General features: G+C 40.4%; 2 pseudogenes; both read left to right on the top strand.

Annotated features, from left to right (window-relative positions):
* The first annotated feature begins 5,946 nt into the window (after positions 1-5,946).
* On the top strand, positions 5,947-10,982 carry LOC149239692 (putative cinnamyl alcohol dehydrogenase 1 pseudogene; annotated as a pseudogene).
* A 550-nt stretch (positions 10,983-11,532) lies between these two features.
* On the top strand, positions 11,533-12,351 carry LOC149239691 (putative cinnamyl alcohol dehydrogenase 1 pseudogene; annotated as a pseudogene).
* Positions 12,352-23,552: the final 11,201 nt, after the last annotated feature.

Genomic DNA, 23,552 nt, shown 5'->3' with positions numbered 1-23,552 from the left:
CATCGTGGTGACCTTCTGTTTCAAGCATTTTACTCTTCTGTGGATCCTCTTCTTCTTCTTTAGTGGTCACGTTATAGAATTCCAGCCTGTGACTTAGCTAAGTAGCCCACTCAAGTTGAGTCAAGTCCAAAGGATCCTATGGTATCTGAGAGATAGCTGCTTTCACTTCCTGTAGCACCTCATGAATATAGTAAAACCCGTCTTAAAACTGAATGTCATTACAAAGCCCTCATGGAGAATACCCCATTCACCTACAGCATGGCAAAGCTCTGTTTCTACATACCAATTCATCGGGACAACATCTAGGGTATGACGGAACAAGTGCACCCATTCAGCTTGGGGATTTTCTTCATAAGCCTGGGCCCATTTGGCCAAATGCACGCACGGATCATACTGCCCATCATACTTGTCTGTCATTTGAATCTTAGGCTTCCCAAATCATGTTCTCATCATCCTCCTACATTCACGCCAATCATCAAAGCTTCCCTTATGTGTGCCCCACCATATTGCGGGCATAGCGCGCAGTGCCCAGTCCAATGCCTGGAAGCGCTGCTTTTCTAGTACCTCCCTTTCAAATGCATCCAAAAAGATATCTACCTCATTCAAACCATCATAAGTAGGAATATTTCTTACCTCTGAGGACACACAGCATAGTGATTGGGTGATCATATTGCAATTCAGCATAATCACTTCATGTAACCGATTCTGCCAGTGTTCTAACTCTTCATTGGAGTCCGAAGTGCAAGAACTCTCACAATCCCAGGTAATCCACCCATCCGTGGTGGGATTCACCTAATATTGATCTCACATTATTATCTTATAGATACAATCCAAATCGTCATCACTCTCGTAATCATGGACTGGTTCAGTATAGCACGATCCCTCAACAGGATCTAGGGGTACTATTGCACGTAGCAATTTATTCTCAAAGATCATCTTACGCTTATTTAGATTGATTACCCTATTCATATTAGTAGCCCAGTCAATTCTCAGGAGCATAGGATATGGATTGCTATCATCCACTATCTCTATTACTTCAAAGTTAGCCAGTGCGCTCGCACCTTCAATATCCACAGTCAACCCCTGCAGCCGCCCCATGGGGATGATCTTCTGTTGATTGGCCATCCTTTGCTGAATTGGAGATCACTGTGGTGTGGGTCTCCCCATTCATTCCCAAGTGTACTTTGGTAGGATGTTCACATCAGACCCCAAGTCCAAAATAACCTGATCCATTTCATACTCTCCTATCTCCACGGTCAGTCTCATCTCCCATCGTGTTCTTGTTTTATGCTTGCCAATCTTTTGTACTATGCACATCTCACCCAGTGTGGTTCCAATGCATCTATTGATGAGCTCTTGTAACCCTTTCAGAGCCTTACTATCGCACAATAACTTCATACAGGTCTCCAAGAAAGTTGCAAGCATAAAGGGCTCCATCTCCTACTCAAGCTTATCCTTGCTTCCTGAGGTGGAGGCCTCAGCGAAGATCTTCTTAGCTTCCATGAAGGTTTCACGTGCGTGCTCCAATTCAAACTCAACCTCCTTCACCGAAGCTTTACAGACCCATGTACTGTCTTCTAGCTAATTCCTCTTGTCATCTCTTGTCGTCATTCCACTCCTGAGCACTATATGTATGTTTGGATCCTCTTCGTGCAGCTCAAACCTCATCATCTGCAGGTTCTGAGTCGCTAGAGGTGGTAGCTCTCCTTTGTCACGTATCCTAGCTATCAGCATATGATAGCCTTCTGTTTCATTTTCAAACAACATGCAATACTTGCACAACGAACCTGTTGGGTTATTTAAATCATGGGCATAGTGTCCTGGCCCTTCGTAATTGTAGCAGATCAATTTTCCTCAACCTCTCCTAGGTCCTCCTCCGCCTTAGCCTCGTTCGCACCCCTGAAATCCTATCCACGCCATCCCTACGCTGCCGTGTTTCTACTTGAACCCTATAGGTGGGAGTTCTATCCATCATCAACTCATAACTCCTGCAATTACACTCATCATTCCCTACCGACCTACAAAAGTTGCAGAACAGTTGTTGCGGTGTATGTACAAACTTCTACAACAAATGACAGTTGTCCGTGGCATGTTTTCTTGATACCTGATAGATAACGCACCATAACGCAGGCCCTGAGCTAGGGCCTACTTGAGCTTCTGTCCTTAAAGGCATCGGTCCTCCTCTTGCAATATAGTTCGCAAAGACTGAGCAATGGTCCTTGTCATGCCCCTGACTCTTACATTTCAAGCACCATACCTCCTCACACACCTCTGGTTGAACCATCCTGTCCTGCCTCAGACTTTTCATCTCAAGGCATAGGTTCTTCAACTATGCATGGATCTGCTAAACTCCCAGGTTTGGATCTTGCATCAGAGTTTCATGTAGTCTCATGGCAATCTCCAAGGCCTTTGCCTGAGTGGTTATCATCTGTTGCGACAACGCGACCCTTAAGTGTGGTAGTAGTGAAGCCACAAACCACTTGAAATGTTGTCCATCTATAAAATTCATGTTGGCTTCGTGGATTGTACACTTCAACCTCTAATATAGTTCCCAAGGAATCTCACTTAGTTGCATCGTGATTTCCTTGAATCCCACAATTGACTGTGCCTCAGATTTAAGCCTATTGAACTCTCTATTCAATGTCATCTGGATTTCTACCACTCCAGCATTCAGGTTATCATTAGAGTACTTGATATATGAGGTTAGTGTGCGATCTTGCAAAGCACTAACCAATGTCGCCTTCTTTATATGATCATTTGTAACACCTTGAGCTTCCCATACAACTCTCACAACGAACCATAATTGGTACGAGTCCCCATTTCCCAAGCCTTAGAACAAAGGCACCTTTACTAAATTTTCCATACTGAACTGTGGTGGAGGTGGTACGGGTAAAGTCACAGGTGATGGTGGTGAAGTCGGAGGTGGTGTGGGTGGAGGTTGTATTCGTGAGAATCCTTGTCTTATTAACTGAATAGCACTTTGGGGAGAAACCTTCACTGTCCCTTCCTCATCACCTCGCAGAGGTGAAACCAATGGACTATACTCTGGACCCTATTTTCCTTCGTTCATGTAAGCTTTTCTGCTTCGCGTAGTTTTGAACATCAAGGTAGCCGCATAACCCGTTTTTCGCACAATAGCATTTTAATCCAGGTATTCAAAGATTTCACGTACTTACCTCGTGGTCATTTGAAAAAGCACTGCTTCACCTCATTGTAGCCGACTGAGGTGTCGACCACGAACTCAGTCACAAACCCTCCTATGACATGATCAAGCCAATGATCGACAGTGCGGCTGATCTTGTCCTCAGATGCTTCCAATTTCTGTACTAGCTCCAGAGTCCAAACAATAGGACCGTCAAGTTTCCACCTTCCTTGGTTGTCTGCTAGCTTCGCGATCCACTCATATAGCTCAAATGGGAAGGAGAAGAAAAAGATCTTGTGGATCTGTGTATACATGTATCTGTCCAACCACTATTCCCTTGTCAGCCGTGGGTTTATGTTCTCTTGCACCGTGAATTCATGGATCTTCCTATCCAACCAGTCTCCAATCTCCTTCTTAGTTCGATTCCAGTGATACGACATCACACATCTCTTATACAGATTCTGGTCCCAGAAACGGAACCATTTGTTGGCTTGAGGGGGCCTGAGCCAGGTTCAACATTAATTAGCCAAACAAATCCCTACACTACTGGCCCTTTTGGCATCAGCCCGCGAAGTGCGGACTGAAGTCTCACCCGAAGCAGTATGGGGGAATACTAGAACCAAGTTTCCACACCCTGAGATGGTTGTGGTGTCGTTTGATTTGCTTTGTCCCTGCCTTCACGTAGGCCACTTCGCTCTAGGGCTTGTAAGATGAGCCCTTTATTCTGTCCTTTAATACCTCCACAAAAGGGTATGATCGACCTTCATGTAGCCCTAGCCTATTGTTCAGGTACTTTCACGCTGCTATGGAAGTGTGTCGTGCAGATTCCCCAATTAATCTAAGTGACTTGCTTATCTTATCAAACAATTATAGTTAACACCACGTAAACAAATATTTGTAAGTGCATTCAATTATTCAATGTAATTTCATTCATTTGCGCATCACATAAGCATAATAAAGGAAATTCATACATAACATATCAAGATGCAACAACAGAACAAAGACACAGGAATTGCTAAATATTTCTCTTTATTGATATCTTCCAAGCGATTATAGACTCTATCCACCTGTTATTGGGAAAGCTAGTGTCTATATAGAGCTGCTAGTCCCACTAAGGCTGGTAGCTACCTTAGAAACAAACACACTAAAAAATACTTTCGTTTTCCTTTATGAGAAAAAGATAAGAGAAGAATAAGGATACCAACCTCTGTCTTGCGCTTGGTTCTGTTATCACTGACAAAATTTCAATGCTAAATGTCTGCAAATAAGCACATGCACCCTTTTAGCAGTTTCGTAGTGCAAGATGTTTAGGTGGTTTCGTAGCGCATAATTCATAGTAAGCACTGGCTGCGCTACGAAATTGGGGATTTGTTCGAAATCATAGCTCACCCATATCACCTTTGTCTCCTATGGGTTCTGTGGGATATGATATATGCATAGAAATGCCTGTTTCTGCAAATTGATGGTGAAGTTTGTAATTCATCTGAGTTATGGCTACAGGCTTGCTTGCCTTCTAGTGAGAGTTTAAAGCTTGTTAACCAGGATAAAAGTCCTCAATCAGTTCCACTGTCAATGATAGCTGAGGTTAATAGAAAGGTGGCTTTTGAATAAGGTGCCAATCATAAGAAGGAAAGCATATTAAGATTTAGAAGATGCATCATTGGAAAGAGAGGATTTTCAGACTTCTGCAAGTGATTACTTGAGATCTGTTTCTATATTAGAACGCTTGGAAGAACCCAACAGTCGACATATTTCACAACTATGTTTTAAGATATGTTTGGCTCTACAGATGCAGAACAAGATCCCAGATGCACTAAGCTATTTAAGATCCCAGCTTGTATACAAATGAAGCTGAGACATCCAAAGATGAAAGTTCTGGCAAATATGCACAGACAAATAATGTTCCCAAGGGAGATCTCCATACTGGTACACTGGCTACAACTGCCGTGGATGATGAGGTTGATGTGCTTAAAGGTCTAATGTCAGATCTTTCAGATAATATTGAATATATCAAGGCGATGATGTCAGCTCCACTGTTGTCTGAGGTTCTTCAGGCTCTTTATGATGATAAGAACGTTTCCCAGGATAAAAATGCTTGTATAAGTGTGAATTCCTCTCATGAAGTAGAAGCTGGTTGTCACCTAAAAGGTAGTGCATATGTCATCTTCAAGTATACATGGTTGTGGGATCATGTACGTGTCAGTGATGAGCATTTGACAAATGAAATGTTAAGATTTGGCAAACGGTGCTAGCTGTTCGTTCATTAGTTCTTCCACCGTCAAAGGACACAGACACATGGTTAAAAAAAAAAAAACCGCATGCAGTTGTGTTTCTATTATTCTTCCGCCATTTAACAATCGGCCATACATCCATTCCAGATGAGACACTGTATTCACCACCTCATACGGTTTTATCAATAACCAAAACCCAAGTGCATTGATAAATTCGGTATTTGAAAGCCCTACAGAATTGATTCCAAATGAGACGCTGGGTTCACTAGTACAAACGGTTATCACCAGTAACCGATCCCCAATCGCGTTTATGAATTCTGAAGGCCCTCAACCTGAGTTACCGAACCAGACTGCCGCCGATTAAGCCTCAAGCAAGGATTCGGATAGTCCATAAAGTGAAAGGTGCAACAGGGATCTACAAACTCCGAGAGTAGTACAAAGACAAAATGATAAGAAAATTCTCAAGAAAGCAGTGTGAATTTCCCAAGCTATGATGCAACTATGGCTGCCAAATAAGCATGGATTTACATTGTGAGCTTTGAGGTTCTCTAGCTCAAACTCGGCAGGTACGCCATGAATACTAAAGAAGACAGTAAGGAGAACTGTTCAGGATGGGAAGCTCGAGATCCATCAGGTGTTTTGTCACCTTACCAATTTAACCGAAGGGTCCCAGGCCTTGATGATATCTCATTAAAGATAACTCATTGCGGAGTTTGTTACACCGATGTTGTATGGACCCGGAATGAACATGGTGATTCAAAGTATCCATTGGTGCCAGGGCATGAAATTGTTGGAATTGTGAAAGAAGTTGGCATCAATGTAGTCCATTTTAAGGTTGGCGATCATGTTGGGGTGGGTACATATGTCAACTCCTGTCAGCGATGTGAATATTGTAATGAAAGAATGGAAGTTAATTGTGCAAAAGGGTCTATTTTCACCTTTAATGGTATCGATGTAGATGGCACAGTGACGAAAGGAGGATATTCTAGTCACATTGTTGTTCACCAAAGGTACTGCTTTAAGATACCAGACAATCTACCACTGGCTTCAGCTGCACCTTTGCTCTGTGCAGGAATTACTGTTTGCAGCCCTATGATTCATCATCACATGAATCATGCAGGCAAGTCTCTTGGAGTAATTGGGCTAGGAGGTCTTGGTCATATGGCAGTAAAATTTGGAAAGGCTTTTGGACTGAATGTAACAAGTTTGAGCACATCTGCATCAAAGAAGGATGAAGCATTGAGCATTCTTGGAGCAGATAAATTTTTATTGTCATCTGATAAACAGCAGACAGAGGCCATTAATTTGGAGCGCCTGAGAATAGACATTGAAGATTTGAAATTGGAAGCTGTGGAATCTTTGAAGGACTTTTACTATGCTGCAGTAGGGTAACATCCAATATTCCACCATCAGACTCAGAGATCAGTATGCTCGAAGGTAGCAGTTGCAAATTATGGTATCATGGCTTATATTTCGCAATCCATCAAAAAGGGTATCTTACAAAAGGTTTTATAAATAACTATTTGTGTGTAGATATGTCTCATGAATTTAAGGCCTTGATAACCGCAGAAGACCAATCTCTTGCATTATTGCAACAAGGTGAAATTGTTTGGAGCAAATTCAAGACACAACACCCATTCCAATACTGAAGTTATCTCAGCTCTCAGGTTCTTCAAAAATAGTTCAGATAACTGATTATGCCCTAGTGGTATTGAGCTGATAAGATCTTGATGCTGATTGCTTTCATTTCCAGATCATATATATCTCTTATCAAATAAGAGAAGTAGATGAGGACCAGGGACCATTCAAAATACAGTAGAATTTATTATGCATATTACAAGACTGTGTTTTTGAAATTACACAGCAGTTTCGTAGCGCGCTACGAAACTGCTATAGGTGGTGATTTTAAACGCAGAGCTGCATACGAAAAGATTTTGTTGGCACACATGTCTACCAAGGAAGCCTCCAGCATATCAGGAGCATGGTGTTACCCTATTCTCTTGGGTTATTAAAGAATTAAAGTATCCACTGCTGTATACTCGGTGATGGGGGACCAGAACCGAAAATTTAGGGATATTTTCAGCCAATACAGAACAGATCAAAGCCTTCGGTATTCAAAGCCAGCATGGGACATTAATTGCCCATCTTATGCCATCTCATGCCATCTCAGCTGAACGAAGAGAAAGCCAGGTGTCAAAGCTGCAAGGAGGAATCTTCAACGAAGGAGATAGAATTAGAGTTATAATTAAATTAGAACTTTTTAGAACTTCAGTTAGTGCTGATTGTATTTAATAGGTTAGTTCAATAGCGGATAGGGGTAATTAATGGCAATCATCGAGCTCCCCTCATGCTGGAGGTGGCAGCTCTAAGCAGTTAGAAGTATGTGTCTATATAGAGGAGAATGATCTATGTAATGGGGGTTGGATGTTTTGATAAAAGACAAGACTATTTTGGTTTATGTATAGCAGATTTCAGTAATGCAAAGGACTGTTGTTTCTTCTCAGGATTCACAATAGATCTAATGGTTCAAATGTATGATGGTTTATTCTCTTTAGTGTTCTTTTACAGTTTTGTTACTGCATAATCACTCAGAACTCATGTGTCATGCTCTGACTTCCTGTATGCCTTGGCAAACTGTGTTTTATGTAAGTTATGTTTGAACATTAGATGTAAAGTGCCCTGATTTCTATGAAAGGATAGTGTTTCTTGTTTGCTGAGATGTGTGAGACTCCATAAGCCCAATGGGAATCACTTTGATATTTGTCCAGCTAGCTTATTTTTCATGTGTTTTAAGAGTTAGCCATCTTTCCTTGTCATTAGTCAATATTCATAGTCTATGAGAGAGCCCTCTCTGACTAAGGAGGCTAAGCCTTAGTCTAAAGCCTGGTTTGAAATAGTTACACAAAGTCTTGCTGATTGGCAGCCTTCAGTACCTGATTTTGTGATAACATTTTGGTGCGTCTGCCGGGAGCCTGAAGATTATTCTTTCTCGAAATCAATGGTTGAACTTCTGAAGGTAGCAGGAGCTCAGACATCTATTTGAGGCTGCAAAACTACCTTGGCGACTCCACACATCGAATTAGAAATTGGAAGGTGACTCCACTGCTAGAAGATCAGTAGCTTGATGAAGTTTCAAGATGGATTCTACTGCAAGAATGAATGCCAGGTATTCTCCTATGGATCGGTCTCATATCCCTGGTTTTCCAAATCCTATGCCAAAGGTTGATTGGTTAGAGGATCTTCCAATATTCAAAGATGAAAAGAAGGATGATGCTGCTCTCCATTTGGTTAAATTCCATATGCATGTACGCAGTCTTAAGGTTCATTTCCCTGAAGATTGTCTCATGAAAATGTTCATGACCACTTTAGAAGGAAAAGCATGGTCTTGGTATAAAAGTCTGGAAAATGGTTCAATATATTCGCTTGCTAGTTTTCATGATGAATTCTGTGAAATGTATAAAGAATGTTATCCTTCCTTATTGCTGCTCAAAGACTGCTGTAGACATTCTTTAAGTCTTATTAAGTATTTAGAGGATGGTTATGATGATGATGAATTCACGGATGAAGAAATTTTAGAGGCTCTTCATAACAATGCATTCCAGCACCAAGGAGGAGATATAACATCCCATGAAACACAGCATGAAGATCAGCAGGGGTTTATTTGTGAAAACCATGTTTCATCCCTTGATATTGATGTAGAGATGCAGCAGATTTGTCAGGCTTCAGATCATCATGAGTATGAAATCGATTGCACACAGCAAGAAGAAGTGCTGGAAGACAGCTTCTACGACCCTCAGGCAGAGGAAAAGATTGTTCATTTTTGTAATTTCTTGCAGCAGCTTACACCAAAGAATGATGATAATAATGAGGAAAATTCCATTGTTTGTTGGAATGATTCAGAAAAGCAGTTGGATAGCTTGTCAAATAGCAGATTGGATAGCACATCAAAGGGGTCTTGTGTGGTTGAGAATCAGTGGCCTGAAAATGAAGAGTGTTATCATGATCATTATTTTCAGAAGCTTTCTATGGCAGAACACAAGGAGAGAGTGATGCTTCCTTTCTCTGTCACGATTAAGGAGCTGTACACTGTTGTTGAAGATCAGTTTGCACACACTGTTGTTGAAGATCAGTTTGCACAACCTGAAAGTTACAAGAATCATCAAGCTGATCATGTATTCTGGGATCCTGTAGCTGACTACATGGAAGAATTTTACTCTCAAGTTTTTCAATTCTTCTATAAAGATCAGAGGCAATTTCAGTGGCAGTGGTCATCACAATATCATTGTGGCTCTGAATTCCGATGCAGTCAAAAAATTCAAATATCAGATAAAACAGAGGATTGGCTACATTGGAAATTTCATATTGATTGAGCAGAAAGAAGTTGAAATTGTTAGGGTAGGTAGGTAGAGGTAAATGAAAAATAAGCTCAAGGTCAACTGAGCATTTTTCAGTAGAAGTAGCTTTCTTTCTCCTACAGTCATGCTGGTCAAGCAAATTTCTGTTTGTCAAATAAATTTTATAAGGCACTGGAACTGCAGGTTCTTAGTGCACCACAAGGGCACACTATCCCAAGTGGAGCCACTGTTATCACTGACAAAATTTCAATGCTAAATGTCTGCAAATAAGCACATGAACCCTTTTAGCAGTTTCGTAGCGCAAGATGTTTAGGTGGTTTCGTAGTGCATAATTCATAGTAAGCACTGGCTGCGCTACGAAATTGGGGATTTGTCCGAAATCATAGCTCACCCATATCACCTTTGTCTCCTATGGGTTCTGTGGGATATGATATATGCATAGAAATGCCTGTTTCTGCAAATTGATGGTGAAGTTTGTAATTCATCTGAGTTATGGCTACAGGCTTGCTTGCCTTCTAGTGAGAGTTTAAAGCTTGTTAACCAGGATAAAAGTCCTCAATCAGTTCCACTGTCAATGAAAGCTGAGGTTAATAGAAAGGTGGCTATTGAATAAGGTGCCAATCATAATAAGGAAAGCATATTAAGATTTAGAAGATGCATCATTGGAAAGAGAGGATTTTCAGACTTCTGCAAGTGATTACTTGAGAGCTCTTTCTATATTAGAACGCTTGGAAGAACCCAACAGTCGACATATTTCACAACTATGTTTTAAGATATGTTTGGCTCTACAGATGCAGAACAAGATCCCAGATGCACTAAGCTATTTAAGATCCCAGCTTGTATACAAATGAAGCTGAGACATCCAAAGATGAAAGTTCTGGCAAATATGCACAGACAAATAATGTTCCCGAGGGAGATCTCCATACTGGTACACTGGCTACAACTGCCGTGGATGATGAGGTTGATGTGCTTAAAGGTCTAATGTCAGATCTTTCAGATAAGATTGAAGATATCAAGGCGATGATGTCAGCTCCACCGTTGTCTGAGGTTCTTCAGGCTCTTTATGATGATAAGAACGTTTCTCAGGATAAAAATGCTTGTATAAGTGTGAATTCCTCTCATGAAGTAGAAGCTGGTTGTCGCCTAAAAGGTAGTGCATATGTCATCTTCAAGTATACATGGTTGTGGGATCGTGTACGTGTCAGTGATGAGCATTTGACAAACGAAATGTTAAGATTTGGCAAACGGTGCTAGCTGTTCGTTCATTAGTTCTTCCACCATCAAAGGACACAGACACATGGTTAAAAAAAAAAACCGCATGCAGTTGTGTTTCTATTATTCTTCCACCATTTAACAATCGGCCATACAGCCATTCCAGATGAGACACTGTATTCACCACCTCATACGGTTTTATCAATAACCAAAACACAAGTGCATTGATAAATTCGGTATTTGAAAGCCCTACAGAATTGATTCCAAATGAGACGCTGGGTTCACTAGTACAAACGGTTATCACCAGTAACCGATCCCCAATCGCGTTTATGAATTCTGAAGGCCCTCAACCTAAGTTACCGAACCAAACTGCCGCCGATTAAGCCTCAAGCAAGGATTCAGATAGTCCATAAAGTGAAAGGTGCAACAGGGATCTACAAACTCCGAGAGTAGTACAAAGACAAAATGATAAGAAAATTCTCAAGCAAGTAGTGTGAATTTCCCAAGCTATGATGCAACTATGGCTGCCAAATAAGCATGGATTTACATTGTGAGCTTTGAGGTTCTCTAGCTCAAACTCGGCAGGTACGCCATGAATACTAAAGAAGACAACAAGGAGAACTGTTCAGGATGGGAAGCTCGAGATCCATCAGGTGTTTTGTCACCTCACCAATTTAACCGAAGGGTCCCAAGCCTTGATGATATCTCATTAAAGATAACTCATTGTGGAGTTTGTTACACCGATGTTGTATGGACCCGGAATGAACATGGTGATTCAAAGTATCCATTGGTGCCAGGGCATGAAATTGTTGGAATTGTGAAAGAAGTTGGCATCAATGTAGTCCATTTTAAGGTTGGCGATCATGTTGGGGTGGCTACATATGTCAACTCCTGTCAGCGATGTGAATATTGTAATGAAAGAATGGAAGTTAATTGTGCAAAAGGGTCTATTTTCACCTTTAATGGTATCGATGTAGATGGCACAGTGACGAAAGGAGGATATTCTAGTCACATTGTTGTTCACCAAAGGTACTGCTTTAAGATACCAGACAATCTACCACTAGCTTTAGCTGCACCTTTGCTCTGTGCAGGAATTACTGTTTGCAGCCCTATGATTCGTCATCACATGAATCATGCAGGCAAGTCTCTTGGAGTAATTGGGCTAGGAGGTCTTGGTCATATGGCAGTAAAATTTGGAAAGGCTTTTGGACTGAATGTAACAATTTTGAGCACATCTGCATCAAAGAAGGATGAAGCATTGAGCATTCTTGGAGCAGATAAATTTTTATTGTCATCTGATAAACAGCAGACAGAGGCCATTAATTTGGAGCGCCTGAGAATAGACATTGAAGATTTGAAATTGGAAGCTGTGGAATCTTTGAAGGACTTTTACTATGCTGCAGTAGGGTAACATCCAATATTCCACCATCAGACTCAGAGATCAGTATGCTCGAAGGTAGCAGTTGCAAATTATGGTATCATGGCTTATATTTCGCAATCCATCAAAAAGGGTATCTTACAAAAGGTTTTATAAATAGCTATTTGTGTGTAGATATGTCTCATGAATTTAAGGCCTTGATAACCGCAGAAGACCAATCTCTTGCATTATTGCAACAAGGTGAAATTGTTTGGAGCAAATTCAAGACACAACACCCATTCCAATACTGAAGTTATCTCAGCTCTCAGGTTCTTCAAAAATAGTTCAGATAACTGATTATGCCCCTAGTGGTATTGAGCTGATAAGATCTTGATGCTGATTGCTTTCATTTCCAGATCATATATATCTCTTATCAAATAAGAGAAGTAGATGAGGACCAGGGACCATTAAAAATACAGTAGAATTTATTATGCATATTACAAGACTGTGTTTTTGAAATTACACAGCAGTTTCGTAGCGCGCTACGAAACTGCTGTAGGTGGTGATTTTAAACGCAGAGCTGCATACGAAAAGTTTTGGTTGGCACACCTGTCTACCAAGGAAGCCTCCAGCATATCAGGAGCATGGTGTTACCCTATTCTCTTGGGTTATTAAAAAATTAAAGTATCCACTGCTGTATACTCGGTGATGGGGGACCAGAACCGAAAATTTAGGGATATTTTCAGCCAATACAGAACAGATCAAAGCCTTCGATATTCAAAGCCAGCATGGGACATTAATTGCCCATCTTATGCCATCTCATGCCATCTCAGCTGAACGAAGAGAAAGCCAGGTGTCAAAGCTGCAAGGAGGAATCTTCAACGAAGGAGATAGAATTAGAGTTATAATTAAATTAGAACTTTTTAGAACTTCAGTTAGTGCTGATTGTATTTAATAGGTTAGTTCAATAGCGGATAGGGGTAATTAATGGCAATCATCGAGCTCCCCTCATGCTGGAGGTGGCAGCTCTAAGAAGTTAGAAGTATGTGTCTATATAGAGGAGAATGATCTATGTAATGGGGGTTGGATGTTTTGATAAAAGACAAGACTATTTTGGTTTATGTATAGCAGATTTCAGTAATGCAAAGGACTGTTGTTTCTTCTCAGGATTCACAATAGATCTAATGGTTCAAATGTATGATGGTTTATTCTCTTTAGTGTTCTTTTACAGTTTTGTTACTGCATAATCACTCAGAACTCATGTGTCATGCTCTGACTTCCTGTATGCCTTGGCAAACTGTGTTTTATGTAAGTTATGTTTGAACATTAGATGTAAAGTGCCTTGATTTCTATGAAAGGATAGTGTTTCTTGTTTGCTGAGATGTGTGAGACTCCATAAGCCCAATGGGAATCACTTTGATATTTGTCCAGCCAGCTTATTTTTCATGTGTTTTAAGAGTTAGCCATCTTTCCTTGTCATTAGTCAATATTCATAGTCTGTGAGAGAGCCCTCTCTGACTAAGGAGGCTAAGCCTTAGTCTAAAGCCTGGTTTGAAATAGTTACACAAAGTCTTGTTGATTGGCAGCCTTCAGTACCTGATTTTGTGATAACAGGTTCCTTGCTTGATTCCTCTCTCTTTTGGTAGGTCCTTGCCACTCGCTTCCTTGTCTACCCAGCTTCAAGGAGTACCTGTAGAATCAAAGCAGCATAACACTATCCAAGAACATAGATCTATTATCATAAACAATATAGGATCAGATGTACATTGACCACACAAATGCATAAATCATCAATCATACAATAATGTGGAGGAAAACTTGAATAGCTTTATTGATAATCAAGAAAGAGGAAAGAGGATTACAACCAATTGTTTTGACCTAGCATCATCCTCTCATCAAGAAAGCCCTTCTTCACCTCATGAAAAGCTTAGATCACCCAACACTATGATATTGCACCAAGAAACCAGCAGCACTTCCTTACAAGATACAAAATTTCAGCCTCTAGATCTCTGGGATGAGGGATCCATATATAGATGTCTGCAAGGGAGGTGAGTCAGCTTTTGAGATTTGATTAGTGTCTTCTCTCTGATAGTTCTTGATGCCACTTGGAGATTGATGATCTCTTACTCATCCCTGGTCGAATTCAGAGAGGCAAGTGTCATAGGAGAGGTTTCTGGAAGATTCCATGCTCCTCCACCTTGCGAATTGACCCTGCCATTTGTCCCTTCTCGCCCATCGCACCCCATAGAAGGTTTTTTTGACATGCATCACACCTACTATGTGTATTCAGGTGGGATGCAACGCACTTTGCTTATGGAGCAGGTGAAATGGTCCAGTTTTGACCAGTTCTGAGTAGTTTTTCATGGAGAACTTTTGGGAGGTGCTGTAATCAGTCGACCTTGTTCTTTTAGGGGTTGGAACAACACGTTTAGGGATTTAGGAGCCCTTGGTTTATGGACATTTATGCTTGGGTTTGCAATGCCCAAAAATGTCTATAACAGTTGCCCTCTAAAGCATGAGGTCGTTAATCTTTTGATGTCGGGTGAAATGCTTTATCATGAGGATCCGAAGTTTTTTTGAGCTGGAAGGCAACCTACAATAAGATACAATACAATACATTATCTTCATATTATTTTCATGATCTAGTTGAGGCGGGCATTCCCATGCTCAGCTTTATAAATTCATTTTCATGTACATAGGACAAACAATCGTCTGAGTGTAGACTGATGATTCTGGTAGAGCCATCATCCCTTAGATTGGATGATTATCTGTGCAGAAATGATGTACATTTGATGTCTTTATTTTCCTGAATATATATCACAGCCCGGATGGATGAAACTAGATCCGGGGTCTTCAATCTCGTTTGATCTTCACTCAAAGTACAAGTCGATCCATGTGATAGATTTTCTGGAGTCGAACATGGAAAGACATCGTCTGATTACTAGCCAATGATGTAAGCTATTAACAGGCGCGAGAGGAATCACCGATAATGATAATGACCCTCAAGGTACTGCAGTACAATTCACGTGGTGTGAATAAGGGACTTGGCATCGAACACCACGAAAAATCTTTCAGACGAAGGCCATTGATGTAAACCTGTCACCGGAAGTGAGAAACTTGCCATTGAGGCATGCAAGCTTCAAAGTACTGAAAGGGTTGTTCCTAGATCGACTTCTTGGATAATGAGCTGATGTCGACAAGAAGTGATCTGTCATAGGAGGGCCTTAGTGAATCCCACATCAATGACATGGAACGGAGCAAATGATTTTAATGGAGGTGAAAACAATCTGGTGATATACGGTTCAGGGTGGCAGTCATGAAAGAATGGAGCGAAAATGTATTATAGTGGGTGAGACACAGGTGAATTCTCTAAGCGACTTCTCTTGAACATATCGGCGACACTGACATGATGGATTGCTAGCATTAACCCCAAATGTGGATGGTGTGATGGAACCATGGTGATGTGACCAGTGAATGTAACAACCCAACCCGACTCGGATGCGGAGTGAAAGTGTCATGTTCAAGAGTGACTTGCTACCAACAAAGTTTCTTCAAGTTTTCTTCCCAATTTCTCCCCAGTCATTGCTGACCAGTACCTCTTTATTTTTGTCAAGCTTGAGGAGGATAACATATGCTTGTTCTATCATTTTCCCTTCAGGAAAACCCATCGCTATGTTTTAACGAGCCTAGCGATAGTGAAACTCGTTCTTGTCTGTTATGGACAAGTTTGTCGCTATTAGGTTTTAACGCGTTTAACGACAAAGATAACTCAGTCCTTTTCAATTTTAGAGAGTCTGAAAAGGGACGTAAAGGAAACTCCAAAAATCCTTTTTCATCATCTAATCCCTTAAGTCCAAAAAAGTATAAAATAATACAAAAGGGATGAATTTTCAGTAATTTTAACGAGCCCAACAAAACAAGCGCTCGATCTTTTTGTGTAATAATCCCTCAGGTCCAAAAAGATTAAAATCTAGAGGAGGGATAGCACTTCCGGTCACTTTAACGAGCTGGAGAGGCCAATGGCTCTGCAATCTTTTCATATTTTACGAATCAGTTGAAAAGAGCTTTAAAGGAGACTCTTTTTTTGCGGAACGAGTGATAGATTCGGGCAGCAGCTGATTCCAGGTAAGGTTTGGAATTTTCCAATCACTGCAGTGTCACAAGGATGGCTAACAAGATCACTCTTCGCAGCTGTTCCTCAAAAGGGGTAAACAATCAAATGGAGGTGAATGATCGGCCAATACAGAGTGGAGGTGATGATGAGAACATGACCAAGGCTTCAAAGGCTGAAGTAATACATTCACGATGGTTATTTACCGGAAATTGGTTCATTTTTTAATGAGCTTAAACGATGGGGGAAACACTTGCTCATTGCTTATTTTTATTTTTTAACGATCTTGAATTCTGCGTTAAAACTGCTCGAGGTGGGTTTATCTTTTAACGAGCTTGAACCCTGCAGTAACACTGCTCGTGATAAGTTTGCATGCCCCCAGCATAATAACGCAAATCGAGGTGCATGCCCCCCAAGCTTCATTGCATTCAACTCGGTGGTTGGAATGAAGGTTTACCTTTGAGATTTGGAAAGGGATTTGTTTCATTTTTTAATGAGGTTGACATGGTAAAAGAACTATCCTCATGACTCCTTGTTTCATTTTTTAACGAGGTCGACACAAGATAAGAACCGTCCTCAAAATCCACCATATTTATAGTATTTGATAGAAAATCAAAAACTGAAGGATGCTTAAGGTCATTGGAATAATCTTCGTTGTAATCCAGGAGATGGGAATGATGGTGGTAATCTTCCCATGGTGCCTCCCCTAACATCATTGACTGAATGATTCCTTTGTCTGTAGAGTGTACATGCGACCAAGGATCTGAAGAGGTACCATATTCCTTAGACCTATCTATCCAAACACTTGATGAGCATTGATTTGGGTTTGCCCCCCAAGCCAAGAAAATTGATTGCTACAATATTTCTAAAATGGCGATGATCCATGCTGACAAAATGTTTAGGAATCTTCCGAATCCATTAGATATAGAAGATTTCATAGTGCAGGTTTCCACTGTGGCCACTTCCGCCAGATTAATGGGAGGTGGTAGGGAAAAAGTACCCATTAAGGAAGTGTCTTTTAGGAGACCTACTCCGATATTTTGAAGCGAATGATCGCTTCCATGGATCATTGGAATTCTTCCCGTAACTTGTGAACTGTTGGGGAGAAATGTTTGTTGGTCGACGATTGTAATTCCTCCTTGAAAGGGAAATGCAATCTTCCTGAAGTAGGTTGACACAACTGCGGCCATGGCATATATCCAGGGCCTTCCCAGTAGGATGTTGTAATCGAGGTTTCCGTCAATTACTTCAACATCAATTTCTACTGTTTTGCCCCCTAGTTCAACTTGCAAGTTACTTAAAATCCCTTATGGAGTGTATGATCGTCCATCAAATGCTTTTAACATTGTTGATGATCGTGACAAGGGTGGTGAGCCTAAATTTTTCCAGCAACTCATCGACATAATACATGTAGATGCCCCCTCATCAATAATTGTGCGATGAACAGTTTTGTTGAGGGCTTTCACTTGAATAAGGAAGGTTAGTTGAGCTGGTAACTGAGGGTCATATCCTTTGTGATTAAAGGATACAAGATTGGAATCCGTTGGGTCAATCCCACCTATTACTTATAATAGATCCTGCTTTTGGGAGAGGCAATTTTTCGGTACCTCAAGTGTCGACATAGCAGACGGCGATTGGGCCAGGTCCTCTACTATATTATAATTCTGTGTTACTTTTGCACGAGGATTAAATGTCGATTTGTGTACTACTCCCTTTGGTGACTTTATCATTGGTTCAGGAATGATGGGTGGCACAACTTCGGTCAAAGTTGTTGTCGAACTACTAGGTTGTTCATTAGCCTTGTTATTCGACAGTTGTGGATTCCCGTAATCTTTATTCCTTGTCAAAGCATCATTTTGTTGCTTTGAGATAGACAACATAAGCACTTGGGATCGGGAAGCATTTTGATTAGCAACCAGTTTCGTTCCCAGGTTTGGAAACGGATCAATCAATACTGCTGAGGTTTTTGAACTCTTAAATAGTTTCTTAACTTCAGCTTTATGTGGACAATCTCTCATCTGATGATCCTCATCGCATATCTGACACCCCGTAGGGGGTTTCCTTTGCCCAGAAGGGTTTGTAGAAGGTTTTTTAGGAGATGACTCATCCTTCTTCTTTTTTCTCCCTTTCTTTTTCTTCTTGCCCCCTGGTTGCTTCAGTTGTTTTCCCTTATTTGTCGAGATGGCATTTACTTCTAAGGCGAGAAGTTCTTCTTTTGCATTTTGAATAGAAATTTTACGGGCCTTTTTAGATGTAGCATTTGTTGATTTCATGTATGTCGTACCAATCACGCCATCGCCGGCATGAGATTCATTGTTCGATTTAGGAGGAGGGGGGACAGAAAATTCCGGTCTAGGAGCGTCAGGGATTTTATCGTAGGGCATGCCAGATTGAGTATAAATCAAGTCTAAATGCTCTTATAATGCACATGCATGTATTTTTTTTCAGCCTTCTTAATGTGTGAATGATAAAAAGGAAGCTAAGCACAAATCTGAATTAATTTCTAAAGCGACAATTACTAACAAGTTTCTTTTCAAAACAAAATGACGACAATGACGACACTTTGTTATTTGGAATTGAAAACTTGCTTTCGACACTTGAGAAACTACTAACTCAAATCAAATACAAGAGTAACAGTGTAATCGACTATCAAGAACAATCAAATTCTCTTCTATGACTGAAAACGACACTTGCGACACTTTCAAATCAAGAAACGACAATACAATTACGCTACTTCTTTGTAAAGGAGAACTGAAAATGACTCAAAAATACATAAAAAAAATTTACAGTTATTTGCACAATGGAGGTGGAATAACAGCAAGGAAAGGGGTTTCAACAGAGGTGTACTAACTACAGGCAGCAAAACTCTGGAAGAGAGCTGAAAAGAGTGAACACATAAACCAAAATTTAGGAGCAAGGCCTTGTCTGATCAGTGCACCTATAACACAGTGAAACTGAAATGCAATGCACCTACTACACTTGGGAAGTGCGATGCATTTGAAGTTCACAGAACAGACAGTGCGTTGGACCAGGGACGAGACTTTGATTGTTTTCCGGGTCACAGTTTGCAGTTCAGTTCAGGGATTTAGGCCGAGCAAGTGGTAATCAGTAAATCAATCACAGGGGTAGATCTAAGGAGGTTACTAGAGCCACCACGAGGGCAATTAGAGTGCTTGTAAATCAATCGTTTAATTCATAAACAAAACTCGGCGATAGACTGAAGCAGCGTTGATCTACTTTGCACTTGCATAGAAAATGCAGTTCGAAGGCTAGCTGGAGTCGCCATTTTGTTATCGGGAAAACTAGTGTCTATACAGAGCTGCTAGTCCCACTAAGGCTGGTAGCTACCTTAGAAACAAACACACTAAAAACTACTTTCGTTTTCCTTTATGAGAAAAAGATAAGAGAAGAATAAGGAGACCAACCTCTGTCTTGCGCTTGGTTCCTTGCTTGATTCCTCTCTCTTCTGGTAGGTCCTTGCCACTCGCTTCCTTGTCTACCCAGCTTCAAGGAGTACCTGTAGAATCAAAGCAGCATAACACTATCCAAGAACATAGATCTATTATCATAAACAATATAGGATCAGATGTACATTGACCACACAAATGCATAAATCATCAATTATACAAGAATGTGGAGGAAAACTTGAATAGCTTTATTGATAATCAAGAAAGAGAAAAGAGGATTACAACCAATTGTTCTGACCCAGCATCATCCTCTCAGCAAGAAAGCCATTCTTCACCTCATGAAAAGCTTAGATCACCCAAAACTATGATATTGCACCAAGAAACCAACAACACTTCCTTACAAGATACAAAATTCCAGCCTCTGGATCTCTGGGATGAGGGATCCATATATAGATGTCTGCAAGGGAGGTGATTCAGCTTTTGAGATTTGATTAGTGTCTTCTCTCTCATAGTTCTTGATTCCACTTGGAGATTGATCATCTCTTACTCATCCTTGGTCGAATTCAGAGAGGCAAGTGTCATAGGAGAGGTTTCTGGAAGATTCCATGCTCCTCCACCTTGCAGATTGACCCTGCCATTTGTCCCTTCTCGCCCATCGCACCCCATAGAAGGGTTTTTTGACATGCATCACACCTACTGTGTGTATTCAGGTGGGATGCAATGCACTTTGCCTATGGAGCAGGTGAAATGATCCAGTTTTGACCAGTTCTGAGTAGTTTTTCATGGAGAACTTCTGGGAGATGCTGTAATCATTCGACCTTGTTATTTTAGGGGTTGGAACAACACCCTTAGGGACTTAGGAGCCCTTGGTTTATGGACATTTATACTTGGGGTTGCAATGCCCAAAAATGTCTATAACACCACCCTACGCACACAGTTACAGGGGTCCACGCACTCAGCTACGGACTTCAACCCTAGGCCTTTGCACACTCAGTTGTAGAGCCTCTACCTATGTTACAACCCAAGACTTAAACTTCTTACTTTATAGCTATGACTCTCTTTTCCTTCTTATCCCTAACTACTTAGAGCTTAGCTCTTTTAAACAATCCCATGGTCTGCGGAACATGGGTAGATCTCTTACAACTAACTTTACTTTTACAAAACTAAGGACAGACCACTGTTTATGACACATGATGTCTTCACACTTAGTGACCACAAAATGCAGAGACTTTACAATTTTATTACAAAATGTGACTCAAACATGGGCTTTTAGCCCCAAAACTTCCCTTGGGGATCTCACTCCCAACAATACTCCTCCAATATACTTTTTTGGTGCATGGCATACATCTTAAGCATATCCTCTAGAATCCTATTAACTCTCTCTGTGTGTCCTTTTGTTTCCATATGATAAGGTGTACTGTAAGACAAATCTATCCCCAAACCTCCAAACAACTCCTTCAAAAACATGGAAGTAAACTAAGCATTTCTGTATGACACAATCCTATTTGGAACACCATACAACCTCACTATCTCCCTGATGAAGACCTGTTCTGCCTCACTAGATGAATAATTAGTCTTCACTGAAATGAAGTGAGCTACCTTTTTCAACCTATTGACCACAACCATGATAGGATCATGTTTCCTTGATGTCCTTGGAAGACCTATAATGAAATCCATGGAAATGACCCCCCATTTCAATTCTGGAATTGTAATAGACTAAATAAACCTACCTAGATGCTTACAGTCGACTTTCACCTGATGACAGTCCAAACATCTAGCCACAAACTCTACCACTTCCTTCTTGAGATTCAGCCAATAGTATAACTTCCTCACTAGTGTCAACGTCTTTTGATATCCTTGGTGACCTAAATATGGATTGATGTGAAACTCCCTCAAGATAAGCTTCTTGATCCCACTGTCATCTAACACATAGATACTGTCTCTGAATCTCACCAAACCATCCGTCGTAAGATGTTAGTCCACATCCTGATCACCTATACCCTATTGTAACATGTGCCTAAGCTCCCTGTATGTATCATCTTGATGTCCTTCTTGTAAGATATGACCCTATAAATTTTTCCCATACAAGCTCACAATTGCAACATGGTTCATATGCACTCTCCTACTAAGAGCATCTACAACTTTATTCTCTTTACCCTTAATGTATTTGATCTCGAAGTCAAAATAAATGATCGTGGCCAACCATCTAGCTTGTATCACATTTAGATTTGGTTTTTCAAATAAGTTTCTCAACCCATTTTTATTGCTCATTAATGCAAACCTCCTACCAAGAAGCTAATGGCTCCACATCTTCAAGGTTTGAATAATAACGGCCAACTCAAGATCATGAGTCACATAGTTTTTCTTGTGCTCATTCAGTTTCCTGGACCCATAACACATCACTTTTCCCTCTTGCGTCAAGACTCCACCAAGTCCTCTCTTATAGGCATATGTACCTCTATCTGAAATAAGATGCACTCTCTAAGTTTGGCATACAACTGATGCTCTCTTAGCAATATCAACACTACTTCTAAATTTTCGGCATGTTATTCCTCATTTTTATAATATATCAATATATCATCAATGAGTACAATCATAAACTTGTAGAGATAAGGAAACAATACACTATCCAACAAGCACAAAAAAGTAGTTGGAGCATTAGTCAAGCCAAATGGAACCACAAAAAATCAAAGTGCCCATACCTAGTCTAGAAAGCAGTCTTGTAGATGTCCTCTTCTTTGATGTGTACTTGATGATATCCTGATCTCATATTAATATTCGAAAACACTGTTTCTCATTGAACTGATCAAAAGGGTCATTAATCCTTGGTAATGGGTACTTGTTCATAATCATCACCTTGTTCAACTATCCACAATCAATGCACAATCTAAGAGTACAATCCTTCTTATTCACAAACAACACTAGTGCACCCCAAGGCAATAAATTTGGCCTAATGTATCCCTTTTCAATCATTTTCTTCAACTGCAACTTCAACTCTACTAACTATGGTGTGCTCATTTAGTAAGATACCTTTGATATTGGTGTTACTTCTGGTACCAACCCAATAGAAAAGTCCACTTCCCTGTGGGGATGCAACTCTGGAATCTCTGCTAGAAACACATCTTGAAACTTTAGTAATAAAGGGCACATCTTGAATATTTATGCATCATCAACATCCTTACATTTGTCACTGGAAATATGGACTACAAACATTACACATAATTTCCTACAAATTCTCTTAGCCTGCATAGTTTTGACCATCCTAACTAATGTAGGCTTCTTCTTTCCCTACAACATTCTTTTTTCCCCATTATCATCTAGGCACTCAATGGCCTCGTCATAAAAATCTACTTTCATCTTGTGGAGATACAACCAATCCATGCCCAAAATCATACTATATGATCCCAATTGAAGCACATTCAAATGTGCTGATTTAGACATACCATTTAGCTCAAATGCACAAGCTCTTGCCCAATGATGAACTCTCTTATTAGTACTTGTAAACAATTGAACCAACCACGACTCTACATGAACTTCTTTTCTCAAGGCACACTTATCCACCAGGTCAGGATAATCATAACTATAATTAGATCTAAGATCAATCAAAATAGAAACAAATCGAACACATATCTTACCTTCCATCTCAATAATTGATGCTTGGTGATCTGCCTGCTTGTTGTCCACAACATCCCCAATTATTTGTGCCTCCTAAGTGTTATAGATATGAGGCCTACCAC

Source organism: Pinus tabuliformis, chromosome 8 (genome assembly GCF_031772625.1).
Source record: "Pinus tabuliformis cultivar Carrire ecotype Pingquan chromosome 8, CPIR1, whole genome shotgun sequence".
Classification (NCBI taxonomy): Eukaryota; Viridiplantae; Streptophyta; class Pinopsida; order Pinales; family Pinaceae; genus Pinus; species Pinus tabuliformis.
The sequence above is the reverse complement of the archived record's forward strand: the minus strand, read 5'-3'. Positions and strand labels throughout refer to the sequence as shown.